The sequence below is a fragment of the Mustela nigripes genome, chromosome 9 (assembly GCF_022355385.1).
Source record: "Mustela nigripes isolate SB6536 chromosome 9, MUSNIG.SB6536, whole genome shotgun sequence".
Taxonomy (NCBI): domain Eukaryota; kingdom Metazoa; phylum Chordata; class Mammalia; order Carnivora; family Mustelidae; genus Mustela; species Mustela nigripes.
This window is the reverse complement of record NC_081565.1, coordinates 68,182,130-68,198,613: the sequence shown is the minus strand read 5'-3', so window position 1 is coordinate 68,198,613 and position 16,484 is coordinate 68,182,130. Positions and strand designations below refer to the sequence as shown.

General features: G+C 41.8%; 1 pseudogene; it reads right to left on the bottom strand.

Annotated features, from left to right (window-relative positions):
• Positions 1-7,084: 7,084 nt before the first annotated feature.
• LOC132024156 (phosphoserine aminotransferase-like) lies at positions 7,085-8,642 on the bottom strand (annotated as a pseudogene).
• Between the last annotated feature and the right edge of the window lie 7,842 nt (positions 8,643-16,484).

The following is a 16,484-nucleotide window of genomic DNA, read 5'->3' as shown; positions in this document are numbered from 1 at the left end:
AATGTATTGAATTGTTAAATTAACATTGTGTGCCTGGAATTGTGCTTTTCGTGCTGAATCTCATATAGGCCCGGCTGTGGCAACAGCCGGCGGTTGTACTCCCGGTTTTGCAAGACAACCTGTATGGTTTCAGCGGTTAGCCCTGGTCACAGCAGTGGTCTGGGTTGGGATTCAAACCCTTGTTTATCAGTCCTCAAGTCTGGGGCACTTTCTGTGAACCAAACTCACCCATGCCAGCCATTCTGGTAAGTAGTGACTAAATTAGTGGCCCTAGAGGAAATAAGCATCACCTTACAGCCCCAAACTATTTTTGTTGTTTTTAAGTAATCTCTGTATACCCAACATGGGGCTCAAACTCCCCAAACTTCAAAAAAAAGTATTTTTTAATGGGATGAGGAGAGAGGTACCCTAATCAATTACTGATGATCCAAATTTGCCTACTGAAATTTTAGTATAGAAGCAATGTACTTGCTCTCTGTCAGAGACTTAAATCTCCATGGATAATATGAAATGTTCGTGCCTTTCTGAAACCCCACTATTAAAAGTAACAGTAGTCATCCCTCATTATTGACAGTAAAGAATCTTGGAATTAAGAGAATTTTTGGAGGATTTGGAATTTTTTTTAAGTTTGACAACTGTGCCCCCAGAGAAGCAGAACATCATCTTCATCTCTACAGTTTCTTCATTTTGGTAAGAAAAAGAAATTTTTAAGAATTTCATTATAGGGGCGCCTGGGTTGCTCAGTGGGTTAAGCCGCTGTCTTTGGCTCAGGTCATGATCTCAGGGTCCTGGGATCAAGCCCCACATTGGGCTCTCTGCTCAGCGGGGAGCCTGCTTCCCTCTCTCTCTCTCTGCCTGCCTCTCCATCTACTTGTGATTTCTCTCTGTCAAATAAATAAATAAAACCTTAAAAAAAAGATCTTAAAAAAAAAAAAGAATTTCATTATAGGGGCGCCTGGGTGGCTCAGTGGGTTGAGCCACTGCTTTCGGCTCAGGTCATGATCTCAGGGTCCTGGGATCAAGTCCTACATCAGGCTCTCTGCTCAGCAGGAAGCCTGCTTACCTTCCCCTCTCTCTGCTTACTTGTGATCTCTCTCTGTCAAATAAATAAATAAAATCTTTAAAGAAAAAAAAAAGGAATTTCATTATAATTTGCTTTCCCAGAAGAAGTCACTAGTACATTAATACATTACTGTTATTGTAATTTGGGATTACAATTGGGATTGTTGACTTGGGATTTTTCTGTCTACCCCAGCATCTCTAAGCTTTGGGAGTCAAAGTCATTAGTAAAAGGGGTGCCTGGGTGATAGCTGATTAAGCATCTGCCTTTGGGTCAAGTCATGATCTCCATGTCCTGGGATCCTGATCCCCCTATGGGGCTACCTGCTCAACAGGAAGTCTGCTTCTTCCTCTCGGTCTGCCCTTTTGCTCCGTGACCGCCAACCCCACTCATGCTTGCTTTCTCTCTCGCTCTCATCTCTCAAATAAATAAAAGCTTCTAAAAAAAATTGATTAGCAAGAAAATCTGGCAATCTACAAAAGAATTCAGGAGGTTATATAATTTAGGCCATTTTTCTCTCACGGAGACTTACTGACAGAGAAGGAAAACCAACAACTTAGATCCTAGTGTGTGCAGGATATTGAGTCAGACACTAGTAGTAGGATAAATAAGAAAAGCTTCCTTCTCTCAACTTATTGTTGAGATAAGCATAAATTTTGCATCATAGGTGGGCTTATTTTTTAAATATGTGATCAAGATGTTAGGAATACAAAAAGGGAGTTCTTTACCTACTCAATATCCTTTCCCTCCTTCCTTCCCGACAGAATCCTGATGTTGTTCAGGAATCCCTCTTATCCACAGGTGGTATAGCTCAGCATCTTGAGCTCCAGGAGTGGTCTGGACTTGCTTAAGGTAATATCACCCTCTTGCAAGGGACAGGGTTAGGATCATTTATGTTCCCCATTCACCTCAGTGAATCGCAAAGATAGGTTTGTAGGATACTTCCAGAAAGAGATGCTTTTCAGAAGAACTTCCAGAAGAGATTCATGTTCTCTCTAGACATGATTGAGCATGGATATGAGGTGTGAAATTGTTACCATCCTTTTGACGGCAACCTGTGTACAAGGTCAACACATGGGGGAAGCCAAAAGAATAGCAGAGAAATGGAGCTAGAATAATGGGATTATGTCAGCTCTTAAGTCTGTCCCACTTTTGGATCTCATTATGTGAGTTAATAAACTTCCTTATAATTTAAAGCAATTTTGAGTTGGGTTTTCTGTAACTTGCTATGAAAGCTACCTATCTTGCACAGGTGGCAAATACAGACATGGTCCCTGACACCTTGTGATCTAGTGAGGAAGGCAGACAGTCGAATGGGTAGTATTATACTTCAAGCAACAGAAAACTACATTATAGTGACTAAATACAAAGGGGATTGTTTTTCTCATATAATAAGTCCATAGTCGGTGTGCCTGTGTGAAAATGCCAGCAAGAAACTAGGCTCCTTGCTTTCTGTATCACTAGGGATACCTAGAGATACCTTTTTGTTTTTTGTTTTTTGTTTTTTTGGTCGATATGATTGTAGGATGGCTCTACCCTTATGGGCATTGTGTTCACAGAAAAAAGGATGAAATTAAAAGGGGCAAAGAGCCAAAGGAACATGCCTGATGAGTTTTTTTTCTTTTGAAAATCTTTGCCGGAAGCTCTGCCCTGCAGACATAGGCTTTTGAAGAGATCAAGATGACCTCTATATAGTCCCTAAACTTGTATTTTCAGGGTTAACAAAGGGAAGGGGCATAATAAATGATGTTGTGTCCCTATCACTTTTCCCCCTCCTACACAGTATCCAACTTAGATTATTCCAGTCATCAAGAAACCCATCATTCTGAATAGCTAAATTAAATGTCAAGCATTGGCAACGATCACTGCTACATCTGCTGTTTTCTGTCATGATGGGCTATGGCAGAAACTTAAAGAAAGAGTGGGTTAAGGGACGCCTGAGTGGCTCAGAGGGTTAAGCTTCTGCCTTCAGCTCAGGTCATGATCCCAGGGTCCTGGGATCGAGCCCCACATTGGGCTCTCTGCTTAGCAGGAAGCCTGCTTCCTCCTCTCTCTCTGCCTGCCTCTCTGTCTACTTGTGATCTTTGTCTGTCAAATAAATAAATAAAAATCTTAAAAAAAAAAAAAAGAGTGGGCTAAGAGGTATTCTTAAAGTTGGCAAGAGCAATGGTTGGACAGTAAACATTGCTAGAGAGACGGCTGTCATTTTTCATATATGCGGAAGGAGGAAAGCAGAGAAGTAAAATGGATTTTTGAAGATAGGACCTCTCAGTTATTTTCATTTCCCCCAACTCTCCTAAAGTGATCAAGGGACTAAAGCCCCAAGAAGGCTTAACAGAAAAGAGATAAGGTTCGCTACTGGGTAGCAATTTTCCTCTGTTCCTTTTCTCCTTGATTTATCCATTTATAGCATTTAAAATTGACAACTTCCTTGAAATTCACTCTTGGCTTTTGGGGTATTATATTATCCTGGTTTTATTAGTACCTTTGGAAGCTCTTTCTCTTCCTCCTCTCATCTTACTGTGTGTAAAATGTTCCATCTACAGGGTTTGGCTTAAGGATAGAATGGACTCTTTCTTTCTGGTGAAAACTCCCAGTCTTAAAATAATTTCTGTTTTAAAATATTTAGTTATAACAGAATAAATATATTATCTCCATTATATTTCATTAACATTATTACTACATTCAAAATCAATTGGAATTTTTGAACAATAGTTTACCTTTAGTGAAATTAATATTTCCTACTTGGGAGAAAGAACTAAATATCATAAAAACCAGAGCAGAGTTTCCAGTTTGATGAACACTTAGAGATTTGGGGAGAATGACATGCTCAGCATCGGAGCATGCCCCTTCCCAGGTAACTTACCCTATCCTCTCTCTATCTGGTTGTTCCTGAGTTATATCCTTTTATAATAAACCAGTAATCTATTTGTTTTCCTTGCTATCTAAAAAACACAACAGAGTTGTGGAACAAACTACACAGTCCTTGAGAGGTTCTCTGAGTCCCATTAATGTTCCTTTGTAGGTCATGCATTTAAGTAAATGTCATTGAAGAGGTGATGTTGAAACTCCTCAGTGCCTGCCTGACAGATTCTCTTCACCACAATGCAGACTTGGTGCATGCATTGCTTTCCAAATGGGATCTCTTTGAACAACCTTGAACTCACCACTTCAGGATATAATGCAAAAATACTGATGTGGTAACTACCTTCTTTCGCTCGTGGTTGCTAGAAGCTGAGGCTGAGCTGTTTGTGGAACGAATCCTAGAAATTATCAAGCAAGGGGTTCTTGCACAGACAGGCTGAAGAAATTTCCAGAACTGAAATTCAAATATGTAGAAGAGGGGCAGGCCGGGGCGCCTGGGTGGCTCAGCGGGTTAAGCCGCTGCCTTCGGCTCAGGTCATGATCTCAGGGTCCTGGGATTGAGTCCCGCATCGGGCTCTCTGCTCAGCAGGGAGCCTGCTTCCTCCTCTCTCTCTGCCTGCCTCTCTGCCTATTTGTGATCTCTCTCTGTCAAATAAATAAATAAAATCTTTAAAAAAAAAAAAAAAAGAAGAAGAGGGGCAGGCCTTCTGGTTATTTTATTTTACTTCTGGGAAGCAGAACTGGACAGAATGCCCCGTGTATCTTCTATTAAAGAGGATCATACAAGTGTATTTCCCTTGCATACTTTGATTTGGAGAATTGGTGCCAGCTGGCAATAGATCACCCAGCTAGACTGTAGTGCAAAAAGTGAGGGAGGGGGACACAACAATAGTAAATGGAAAAACCTGCTTGAAAAAAAAAAAGTACGGGGGTGCCTGCCTGTCTGTCAGTAGAGCACATGACTCATGATCTCAGGGTTGTGAGTTCAAGCCCCATGCTGGGTGTAGAGATTACTTTAAAAATAAGATCTTAAAAAAAAGTACAGGGGTGCCCAGGTGGCTCAGTTGGTTAAGCATCTGCCATTGGCTCAGGTCATGATCCCAGAGTCTTGAGATCAAGTCCCGCATGGGCTTCCTGCTCAGTGGGGAATCTGTTTCTCCCTCTCCCTCTGCCTACTTGTGCTCTCTGTCAAATAAACAAATAAAATCTTTTTTTTAAAAAGGTACAAAAAGTAAACAGATAAAGAGGAATATTTACCTTGAAGAGGGGCAGGGATTTATTTGAGGCGGGGGTTAAGTGCTGATGTTTTATCTGTGAGGTGCCTTCTGAGGACATGGACAGTGAAGGAAAGGGAAAAAGAAGGTTCAGATGGAAAGTAATACAAGGGGATGTGATACTGTGCTAGCCACTGCTTCCTAGCAAGCCTTGAAGAGACATAGCTAGTCACAGGGTAGGAGTTACACTGGACAAACTATACAGAGAAGCTGCCTTAGAGCAGTTTGAAAGGAAATTCTCTTCTCTTTCTGTCTGTTTCTGTCTCTCTCTCTCTCTCTCTTTAGATATTTTAGGTTTTTAATGTCCTCCACATATCCAACATAACACACGTGGATAAACAACAGGAGAAAAGAATCTTCAGCAAAGATCTTCCAGAGCTCATAGCATCAATTGGTCAAACACTATAAAGAGAACCGTCAAATGAACAAAGGATAAGGAAATTTGACAGAGAATTTTAGTTCAACAGCTTACCAAAAAAAAAAATAAAGAAAGAACCAAACCTACAGCCTTCTCTTTTCTACCTGTTGGAAAGAAAGCAAAAGTGAATTAGAACTATATCTTTTTTGTGAAACAGCTTAAAAGAGGGGCGGGAAGGTGGGATGGGGAACACAGCTGTTGCTAATGTTATAATGCACAAAGTCAAGGATTCTGAGAACTGCATTACTAGAAATATAAAGGCATAAAGACATAAACTGGTATTTAAAACAGACATTGCTATATAAACACGTAGTATGTCACTTTTATCTCTTTATGAAAATAACAGGATCTGGGGCACCTGGATGGCTCAGAGGATTGAGCCTCTGCCTTCAGCTCGGGTCATGGTCTCAGTGTCCTGGGATTGAGCCCCAAATGGGGCTCTTTGCTTAGTGGAGAGTCTGCTTCCCTCTCTCTCTGCCTGCCTCTCTGCCTACTTGTGATCTCGCTCTGTGTCAAATAAAATCTTGCCAAAAAAGAAAAAGAAAGATCCCCCAGCATACCCTTGAGCCTGGAACCCTAAACACCACACAGGCAGTGTGGACTTGAATTAGCAGATGTAGGACCCAGGAGAACCTAATGCTGTCATTTTGGAAAGGATCAAGATTCAGCATTCAGAGGACCCCATTTGCCCTCCATGCTGTGTGTTTGTGTATCTCCAGAAGCAATTAGCTACAATTTGCATAATTAAGTTCACAGACAAGTTTGAATACTGAGATCTAGCTAGAAAAAGTAGCAAAAAAGACATTAAAAAAAAAAAAAAAAAGGAAAGACGCCATAAGCTAGAATTTGTTAGGAAAGCAAAAGGAAGACTTTTAAAAAATATTTCCAGTTCAAGTCAGAATTAAGGTATCTGTTCGGATGCCTGGTTGGCTCAGTCAAAAGAACATGTGACTTGATATCGGGGTTGTGAACTTGAGCCCCATGTTGGGTGTAGAGATTAAAAATATAAAAACTTAGGGGTGCCTTGGTGGCTCAGTGGGTTGTGTCTGACTCCTGATTTCTGCTCAGGTTGTGATCTCAGGGTCATGGGATCAAGCCCTGTGATGGCTCTGTGCTGGGTGTGGAGCCTGTTTAAGATTTTTTTTTCTCCCTCCCTTTCGAACCCTCTCTGCCCAGTTCTCTTCTTTTTTAAAAAACCAACCAACCGACCAAACAAACAAACAAACAAAACACACAAAAAACCCCACTTAATTAAAAATCTCAAAAAAATAAAGGAATTAAGGTGTCTATTAAAGTCTCACCACCTTTGCAGAGTTGTGAATGTTTTGCTGTTGTTCTTTGAAAAAAGAAGAATCTATAATTAAGTGTTCATTCAAGAATACCGTGTTTGTTGTTCTGTAGCCATTCCCAAGTTATTTAAGTTTTGTACATTGTTCAGGGGCAGAATACATATTGGTTGAGGTGCATTCATAGCTGATGCATCTCCAAAGAGTTTTTCATAGATGCTGCTAGATTCCAAACATCTTCTATCCCATCAGCATTACACAGAGAAGCCAGATGACTCCCACAGACCTACTCCCTTTCAAGGAGATCATATTGAGTTCAAGAGCTTTAGCAAGTAATCTTTTTTCCTAAAGCATCATCTGCTTTGGCACTGCCATTGAAGAATGGGATATTCGGGGCGCCTGGGTGGCTCAGTGGGTTAAGCCGCTGCCTTCGGCTCAGGTCATGATCTCGGGGTCCCGGGATCGAGTCCTGCATCGGGCTCTCTGCTCAGCAGGGAGCCTGCTTCCCTCTCTCTCTCTCTCTGCCTGCCTCTCCATCTACTTGTGATTTCTCTCTGTCAATAAATAAAAAAAAAAAAAAAAAAAGAATGGGATATTCGTCTTGCTTCTATTCTGGGATCCACTGGATATACGTCGAACCCTTGAGAATTATCATAAATCATAAATTATTTGTGCTTTGATAGAGTTGAGCTTCTCCAGTGGCCGTACTGCCTTGTTCTTAATCCATTTTGGGATCGAGCCCATGTCATAGATGCTGAAATACGGAGGTGTGTTGTTCGAGGAGTAGTTTGGGGCTTATACTTTGTATTCCGGGATTGAGGGGGTACTCTCTGAGAGCAAACCCCAGGAGGTCATCACCAATGATCATGAATGTGATCCCTGCAGAGCCAGCATTCTTCCAAGCACCAGCAAAAATCACACCAACCTAGGAAACATCCATTGGCTTGGATAGGAAGTTGGAGGGCATGGGGCAAACCATCACTGCTTCCATAACGTCAGAAATAAAGGTGAAGGGGCGCCTGGGTGGCTCAGTGGGTTAAAGCCTCTGCCTTCAGCTCAGGTCATGATCTGAGGGTCCTGGGATTGAGCCCCACATCGGGCTCTCTGCTCAGCAGGGAGCCTGCTTCTTCCTCTTTCTCTGCCTACTTGTGATCTCTGTCAAACAAATAAACAATAAATCTTTATTAAAAAAAAGAAATAAAGGTGAAATCTGCTCTGTGCCCAGTTTCATTGGCCCAGTAATGCACATGGGAGGTGTCTGGGCTGAACTTCCAGGCGTTTGAATCTGGAATTTTTGCATGACTCCCAAGTTTAGGGTAGACGATATTCACATTCCCAAACGTCAACGCTCCTGTTGCCTTGACTAACCAAGCTCCTGTCATCTTGCATGTAGCACACCTTCTTGCTTTTAGGCCAATCAGGTTTAAGAGGACAACAGGGTACTGGCCTTGACACATTCTCTGTGCACAAAAGTCACCTTGTAGTTGTCTGGAACAGCTGGCAATTTCTGCCCAAGATTGTCTATGTTGTCAATCATCTTAGCAAAAGCTGACAGCCTGTGGTTCATTTCAAGAACATTACTGCCAAGTCTTATTGTAATCTAATAATTCTTTCTGTATCTCTTAAAAACACCAAGCATTTTTAGACAGCGTGGTGGCCTTGGCCAAACCAACAGCCTGCCCAGGCATCCAGGGCAGGCCGGGCTAGTTGGCGGGAGGGGACTGCTCACCCAGCGGCATGTCTCTCCCCCTGCTTTTTTATTTCCCTTCGGTCAAAGTTTTCCCATCCAGAACTGACTCCTCTTTCCTTCCAAATGGCATCATCCAGCCCGTTTGGTAGCTGCTCCAGAAGTCAGTCCTCTTCTCTGTGAGGTGTGGCATTTTATTCAAGTCAAAGTGGAGGCAAAAGCCAGAAACTTGAGGCATGTTGCTGGTTGCCTTTGATGCTCAGTGGCAGCCTTGAGATAGGGCCTGGCAGTCCCCCAGAAAATGATTTATGCCCCAGATGGCCTAACTGTGAAGGTCCAAGTGACACTGGTTGGCAGCAATGGCAGCTGACGTGGAGCGAGCAGCTGCCACCCAGACTGTCGTCCGCCCTGAAATCAGAAATGCCGATTGGCCCAGAGAGGGCTCGGATTAAAGGACTGCGGAGAACAGCAAGGGACTGACTAATTAGTTTAAGCAGAAAGAACTTTTTGAAAAGTTATGAGAAAGCTCTCTGGATAGAAGGAAAGGCTCGGAACAAGACTTCTACTAAACAGCAATTGGGCAGTTCTAGAAACTGCCCAAAGTTTTCTTCTACTAGTGCTGCTAAAAAAAATAATAACAAAAAACAAAAACTTAACTGTGATCATTGTAACTTGCCTGCAATCATTCTGCTCAAGATTCAAATTCCTGGGGCGCCTGGGTGGCTCAGTGGGTTAAAGTCTCTGCCTTCAGCTCAGGTTTTGATCCCAGGGTGCTGGGATGGAGCCCCGCATTGGGCTCTCTGCTCAGCAGGGAGCCTGCTTCCTCCTCTCTCTCTGCCTGCCTCTCTGCCTACTTGCGATCTCTGTCAAATAAATAAATAAATCTTTAAAAAAAAAAAAAGATTCAAATTCCTGGGACAAAGTTGTAGGTAAGGCAAGCCTGGGGTAAATGCCTACTCTCTTGGTGTGAGGAGGACTCTCCCAGGACTAGGATTTCTATCTTAGCAAGTCTACATACAGCTGAGAAAGAAAAATTGCAGAAGCCAAGCTGGGTACTATTAGAAAGGGCAAAGTTAAGCTGTGTTGTTTAACAAAAGAGACAATTATAACCCACCCCTTGGCTATTTTGTTCACATACATATACTTTATTTTTTTAAAGATTTTATTTATTTGACAGACACATAGCAAGAGAGGGAACAGAAGCAGGTGGAGTGGGAGAGAGAGAAGCAGGCTTCCCACTGAGCAGGGAGCTGGACGTGGGGCTCGATCCCAGGACCCCAGCATCAGGACCTGAGCTGAAGGCAGACACTTAATCACTGAGCCACCCAGGTGCCCCGACATAACATATACTTTAAAAAATACTGCCTATGGGCACCTGGGTGGCTCAGTGGGTTAAAGCCTCTGCCTTTGGCTCAGGTCATGATCTCAGGGTCCTGGAATCGAGCCCCACATCGGGCTCTCTGCTCGGCAGGGAGCCTGGTTCCCCCTCTCTCTCTGCCTGCCTCTCTGCCTACTTCTGATCTCTCTCTCTCTCTCTCTCTCTCTCTGTCAAATAAATAAATAAAATCTTAAAAAAAAATACTGCCTAACAGAATGCAGCTATAAAATTTTATATCCATAAAATGAAAAACTCTCACCCCCTCCTCAGAAGGAGATAACTCTATGTCTTGTTACTTCATCAAAATCTAAGTCAAGAATGTCTGGGTGATGTAAATCTCTGTTCTAGCTGCAGCTCAATTGTCTTAGATCGTGTCCCTAAAAGCAGAGTCACAGCCAGGGATTCTTGTGCAAGTGATTCACTAGAGGAATGGTCTCAAGTGAAAGGAAGCCAAGGAAGCAGGATAGGCAGGCAGTGAGTGAAGCCATGATTTGGTCACAACTGGAGATTAGTGTTAGCCTGATAGCACAGAGTTCTGGCGTCTGAACTGTACAAAGAATTGATGCCAATCTGAAACACAGATACGAATAAACGATCTAGATTAAAAAAGCTACCTGATCTACCAAATGAAGACCCCAAGCCAACTGGGGCCACCTCCACCTAGAACTTATGATATGGTTGTATTTGCCTCAACTTTCTTGCCTTTATGGGGAATTCTAGAGCTCTCAGATACCCATATATCTTTCTCTTTCTCGTTAAGTTCCCAATCCAGTGGTGGTAGAAAAAAACACATACACTTGCCAAGTAAAACCAAGTTGGTCTTTTCCATTTTTAAATGGTCTAATTTAAGGGAATTAATTATTCAGCCCCCTTGGGCACCTGGGTTGCTCAGTTGGTTAAACCATTGCCTTTGGCTCAGGTCATGGTGCTGGAGTCTTGGGATCGAGTCCCGCGTTAGGCTCCCAGCTCTGTGGGGTGTCTGCTTCTCCCTCTGACCTTCTCCCCTCTCATGCTCTCACTCTCTCTCGTCTCTTTAAAAAAAAAAAAAAAAAGAAAGAAAAGGTCAGACCCCTTATTAGGGCTGTTTTTTCAAAAAGGCCTTTCACTTCCACCTTTCTGAGACCAGCAAGGTTACTACATTGCTGGGCTATCTACCCTACAACCGTGGAGCGAGCAGTAACCTTCCCCTTTGCCATGGCGAGCTCATTAGCAGTAACCTTCCCCTTTGCCATGGCGAGCTCATTAGCACTCAATTGGTGTCCCTCTTATGCCATATAGGATCAAGGAAATCCTGTGGGATGTGTGTGCATAAAATCTCAGGGTCTTTCTATTTCAAAACATGATATGCCTCAATTTCTGCTGTGCTTTACTAGCCCATGTGGTCATAGGTATGCTTTGCAGGGTTCCAAATCGAAGTGAGGCTTAAGCCTTCTCTGCTTTTAACTTACTTGGAGTTCCTGCTCTCACTTATCATCCTCTACTTGTCCAGCCTCAGGTTGAACCCTAGGGAGGTCTCTGAGGGACCTAGCTGGTACCTTCTATTCTACTCTGTTCCTAATTTCTTGGTGTCAAAATGACTTCTTCCCATTTACTCAAACAAGCAGCAGTCATATGTGCCCCCCTATGCCCCCAGACTGTTTTAGGTGAATTGACCCTTCCCTTCCATGAAGCCTATCCTTAAAGATAGTAGGAATTCAGGGATAAAAGGGGCAAGGGGGATAGGATGATCAAAGGGTAAAATACTTCTGAAAGGATTCTAAGGTTTGAAGTTCTGCTACATCTCTCACAATTACAGGGCTGGGCATTACATGTCTAAGTTTGGGTGAGTAGGTGGAATGGGTGTAGAGGTATTGAGTGGGAGGACACATTCTGGGCAAAAAATGAGGTGGCTAGGAAGGCTAGGAAAGTTTGAGGTCACAGGATAGCTGGTGTTTCCATTAACCACAACCCTGTTGCCAGTGCTCTGCTGCTCAGTTGGCAAACAGGAACCCAAGCCTATAGATTATTTGCCTTTTAGATTTTCCAATGTTCTCGACTCAGAGTAACTCCCCATTTTAAATATAGACGAATGTAAAGTTCTTTATTTTCTAGGTATTACTTTTTCCCCTCAGGTCAGATTTCTCCCCTGGTTGGGGCAAATGATGGCTACCTGTGTACACAAGCTGTCTTTATTTTTTTCATCTGCTAAGAGGAGCAGGGGACAGACTTTTGGGTCAAAATGAAGATTTTCTGAGTTTTACTCTACAATGTTTTAAACGTGCTTGTGAATGTGTGTACCTGTAGGTACACCCACATTGGCTTCTTCTTTCCTAAACACATCTCCCAACACTGGCTTCTTTTCTCATTGTTACTGGATTGTCTCTCCAAATGAGATTCCTAACCCTGCATCCTTAGGGCCTACCACTGCACCTGTACACCAGGGGAACGAAGTATGGATGAATTAACGAAAAGGTATGGTAACATACTTGTTTTAGGGTTATTTATTTGAGAGAGCAAGTGAGCACATGAGTAGGGGGTGAGGGTCAGGGGAGAGTGAGAAGCAGACTTCCCGCTCAGCAGGGAGCCCAACACCAGGCTCAATCCCAGGACCCCATGATCATGACCTGAGCCAAAGGCAGCAGACTCTCAACTGGCTGAGCCACCAAGGCATCCCCATACCTGTTTTTTACTACATATTGCTGTACTGAATTAGTGTTTAGACTATTGAGTTTGGGGTACCTGGGTAACTCAGTCGGTAGAGCACCCACTCCTTGATTTCGGCTTGGGTCATGAAAGGAGACCAAGCCCTGTGATGGGGCTCCTTGCTTAACCGAGTCTGTTTGTCCCTCTACAACTGTTCCTCCCACTGCTCATGTGCCCCCTCTCAAATAAAATCTTAAACAGACACCACCATTAACTCAAGTTTGTACAATATGCAGATTCTTGGTACCTCCTAGAGATTGTGGTTCAAACAGGTATGGTTGATATTTTCGTGTTTAACCAGCACCACTGATTTTAAATGTGGTCCTAGGATAGTTTTGAGAAAACAGTGCTAAGTTCTCCATTACGTTCAGTGCTCCATAAACCGAGTCCATTTCACCTGGAACTTGTCAGCAATGAGCAACCCTTGGTAATAAACGGGAGATGCATAGTGTATATTTTAGTTTACATTTAGCTGCAATCAAGACTGAATCCCTTTCCAAAAAACTGATGGCATTAAACACTTGAAAAAAACACAAGCCAACCCAACTTTGCAAACAAAAACATTTTCACTGGCCAAGAGTAAAAGTAAAATATCTCTTTAGCCAGCAGCAATCTTAAACAAATTACCTTCCAGTAATTCCATTCTGAGTACTAACAGAAGACATTATAAATAAGCCATTAAAAGGATTTTTGAGAAAAACTAACCTCTTCAATCTCCATGCATTCCATTAGAATCAGGGATTAGATCTAGGGGTAAACTACTGCATTGTTCAATAAAAATATTTTGTAGATTCTTTTTAGAGTAGAAGTGAGTGAGCATAAGTGGGCGAGGAGGGAGAATCTTTTTTTTTTTTTTAAAGATCTTATTTATTTATTTGACAGAGAGAAATCACAAGTAGGCAGAGAGGCAGGCAGAGAGAGAGAGGAGGAAGCAGGCTCCCTGCTGAGCAGAGAGCCCGATGCGGGACTCGATCCAGGACCCTGAGATCATGACCTGAGCCGAAGGCAGTGGCTTAACCACTGAGCCACCCAGCCGCCCGAGGAGGGAGAATCTTAAGCCGCTTCTGTGCTGAGCAGAGCCTGACATGGAACTCAAACTCCAGACCCTGAGATCATGAGCTGAGCCAAAACAGCTCGGACACTTAACCAACTGAGGCCACTCAGGGACCCCTGTAGTCTCATTTTATTTTTTTTTTATTTTTAAAAGATTTTATTTATTTATTTGACAGACAGAGATCACAAGTAGGCAGAAGAGAGTGAGAGAGAGGAGGAAGCAGGCTCCCCGCAGAGCAGAGAGCCCGACGCGGGGCTCGATCCCAGGACCCTGGGATCATGACCTGAGCCGAAGGCAGAGGCTTTAACCCACTGAGCCACCCAGGCGCCCCCCCTGTAGTCTCATTTTAAAGCCAAATTAAAAAATTTTGAATAGCTCAGGTTTTAAAATTTTCATTCCTAAAAAAAAACCTGGTGCAACCTGGTTTTTAGCACATCTGTTGGCATTTCAAAGTTAAGCTTAAAACCTTTTAGAACTGCACATTTGTTTAAATTTGAGGCTTCCATAGATGAGGACATGTATCAGTTGCTTCTTATAAAATTGGTTCAATGTTCCATATAGTGAATTTTGAGTACGTTTTACTGAAAATTTCCAGCTCATAGTCTAACACCATTCACCAATAGTGGCAACACAAAAGGCCTCTCCCTTCACAAGTGGTACACCCAATTTTTCAGTGCCAGATATTCTCGAGTCTAATTTCTAGTAGGTTACATTCAAGGCAAAAATAAAAACCCTTCCAGCTAATAAATCTATGTATTTAACATAACTAGTTTTTTAATGGCCTATGCCTGCTTGAAAGCCAGTGTTATCTCTAAGAATGCCTTACCGCCAGTCTAAGTTTAACTAAACCCTTATCATTTACTTCTTCTCTAGCAGAAAGGCTCATTTCTACAGAAGTTGGTTATACTGCCCTAAGCCACTCCAGCTCAGCCATACTTAATATACCCAAGGGGGATACTTAAGTAAAACTCATGTGGCAACACAGCCTAATTCCTCCTTCTGGGAAACTATACCACACCACTATTTCCCCCTCTGGGAAACTATACCACAGGTATCATTCAAAGTTTTAAATCCTATTGTGGCAATTTTTCATTTTGAAGAACTTTCTCCCCAAACTAAAAGGGGAGTTTCACCAAAATTCTGCCTTTAAATCAGGTTTCCCTGCATGTGTTACTTACGTATACTCCCAAAAAACCACCTACTTCATCTTCTACTACATCCAAGTCTTTTTTCTAAACTTAAAAAAGGAGAATTGCATTAAGTGTTTTCCATACAACTGAGCTGTTCTCATGCTTACTAGACAGCTGGAGATTAATAGGTAGAAATTTTAGGAACTTATGAGCCAGGAACCTACTCTGCAGTTGTTTTATTTATCAGTCATTACTTTTTCAAACATCAAACTAGGACTATCCTAAAGATAAAAACCTAAGAAACCCACAATTTCTCTTAGGTAATTATGTTATTAAAGATTTGGATAATGACTCCAGCTCTCATCATTCTAGACTCCCCCTTTAACAAATAAAGAGCTTAGTGATTGGGATTTTATATTTACCACCCTTACCAGACTTATAAATTCTAGAAACACAGTTCACACAGGGGGGGGGGGGGGGAGGAGTAATTTAAGATTACTCTATTTCCTTCTAAGAGGAACGTTTGAACGAATTTTACAGGTAGTTAACTCTTGTTCACATTGGGCACACATCAAATCTAGCATTATGGGAGTTTTATTTATTTGGAAGTGAACTTTTAACTATCAATACAAATGCCAAAATACTACACAAAACATCCACAGGAACTTTTTTTCATCGTTTTTTGAATTGTTCACAAACATTTCCTACATAATCCAACATACAACAGAGAAATGGTACATCTTTTTCCTTCAATTTGCATACAATGGAAAAAAACAAGAATATATATATATATTACAAAGTTTAACTAATAGACACTAGCAGGCTGACAGTTTGTCTATAGGTGAGAAATCATCTAATAAAAAATAATAAGAATTTATTTAGCATCAGTCACTTCCATAACCAAGTATTATTCTGATTAATAAAACTTGCTGCCATTAGGCTTCTGGCATATACTTATACCATTACTCAATATATAGTATTGCTCCCCACCTTGGTTCTCCTTTATAATTATTAACATAGAAAACTGCTGCAGAGTAGGGGCAAGCATTTGCAAACAAACAAACAAACAAACAAAAAATCCCCAGCTTATTATAAGCATAAATGTGTATGACGGAATTTCTTCCCAAGCAATGGACTTTCAAATCAAGAAATCACCAGAATGGAATTAGCCAAGATATTATGCCTATTTCCAAGAGATACATTTATTTATATCCAACAGAGGAGCTGAAAATCAAACTTAGTGTTTAGTTTGGGGTGGGTTGAGGATCCAGCCATTTGAAAAATGACCGTCTGGAAAAAAAAAAAAAAAAAAGACCACCAAAAATAGGTTCACTAAATTTATTTTAAAAATCATAAAACGTTTCTTACAAAAGAGCATTACATTCTGCACACTGCTCTGAATAGATGCCAGGGACAAATGGACTATTGTTACTTTTCCTCCCTGTCCCACCCCCCAAAATGTTACAGTGACCACAAAGCAAAGTGTTCACAATAATTACATGGGGGGAATTTTTTCTTTTAAACCACCAACAATGAACAAAAATTAAAATTCACTCACTCTGCTGCTGTTTCAAAATTTCAATGTTAGTTTTTGCACGCCCTTCCCCCCCCCACCCTGTTTTTAAGGAACTAAAACATTACATCTGGTGA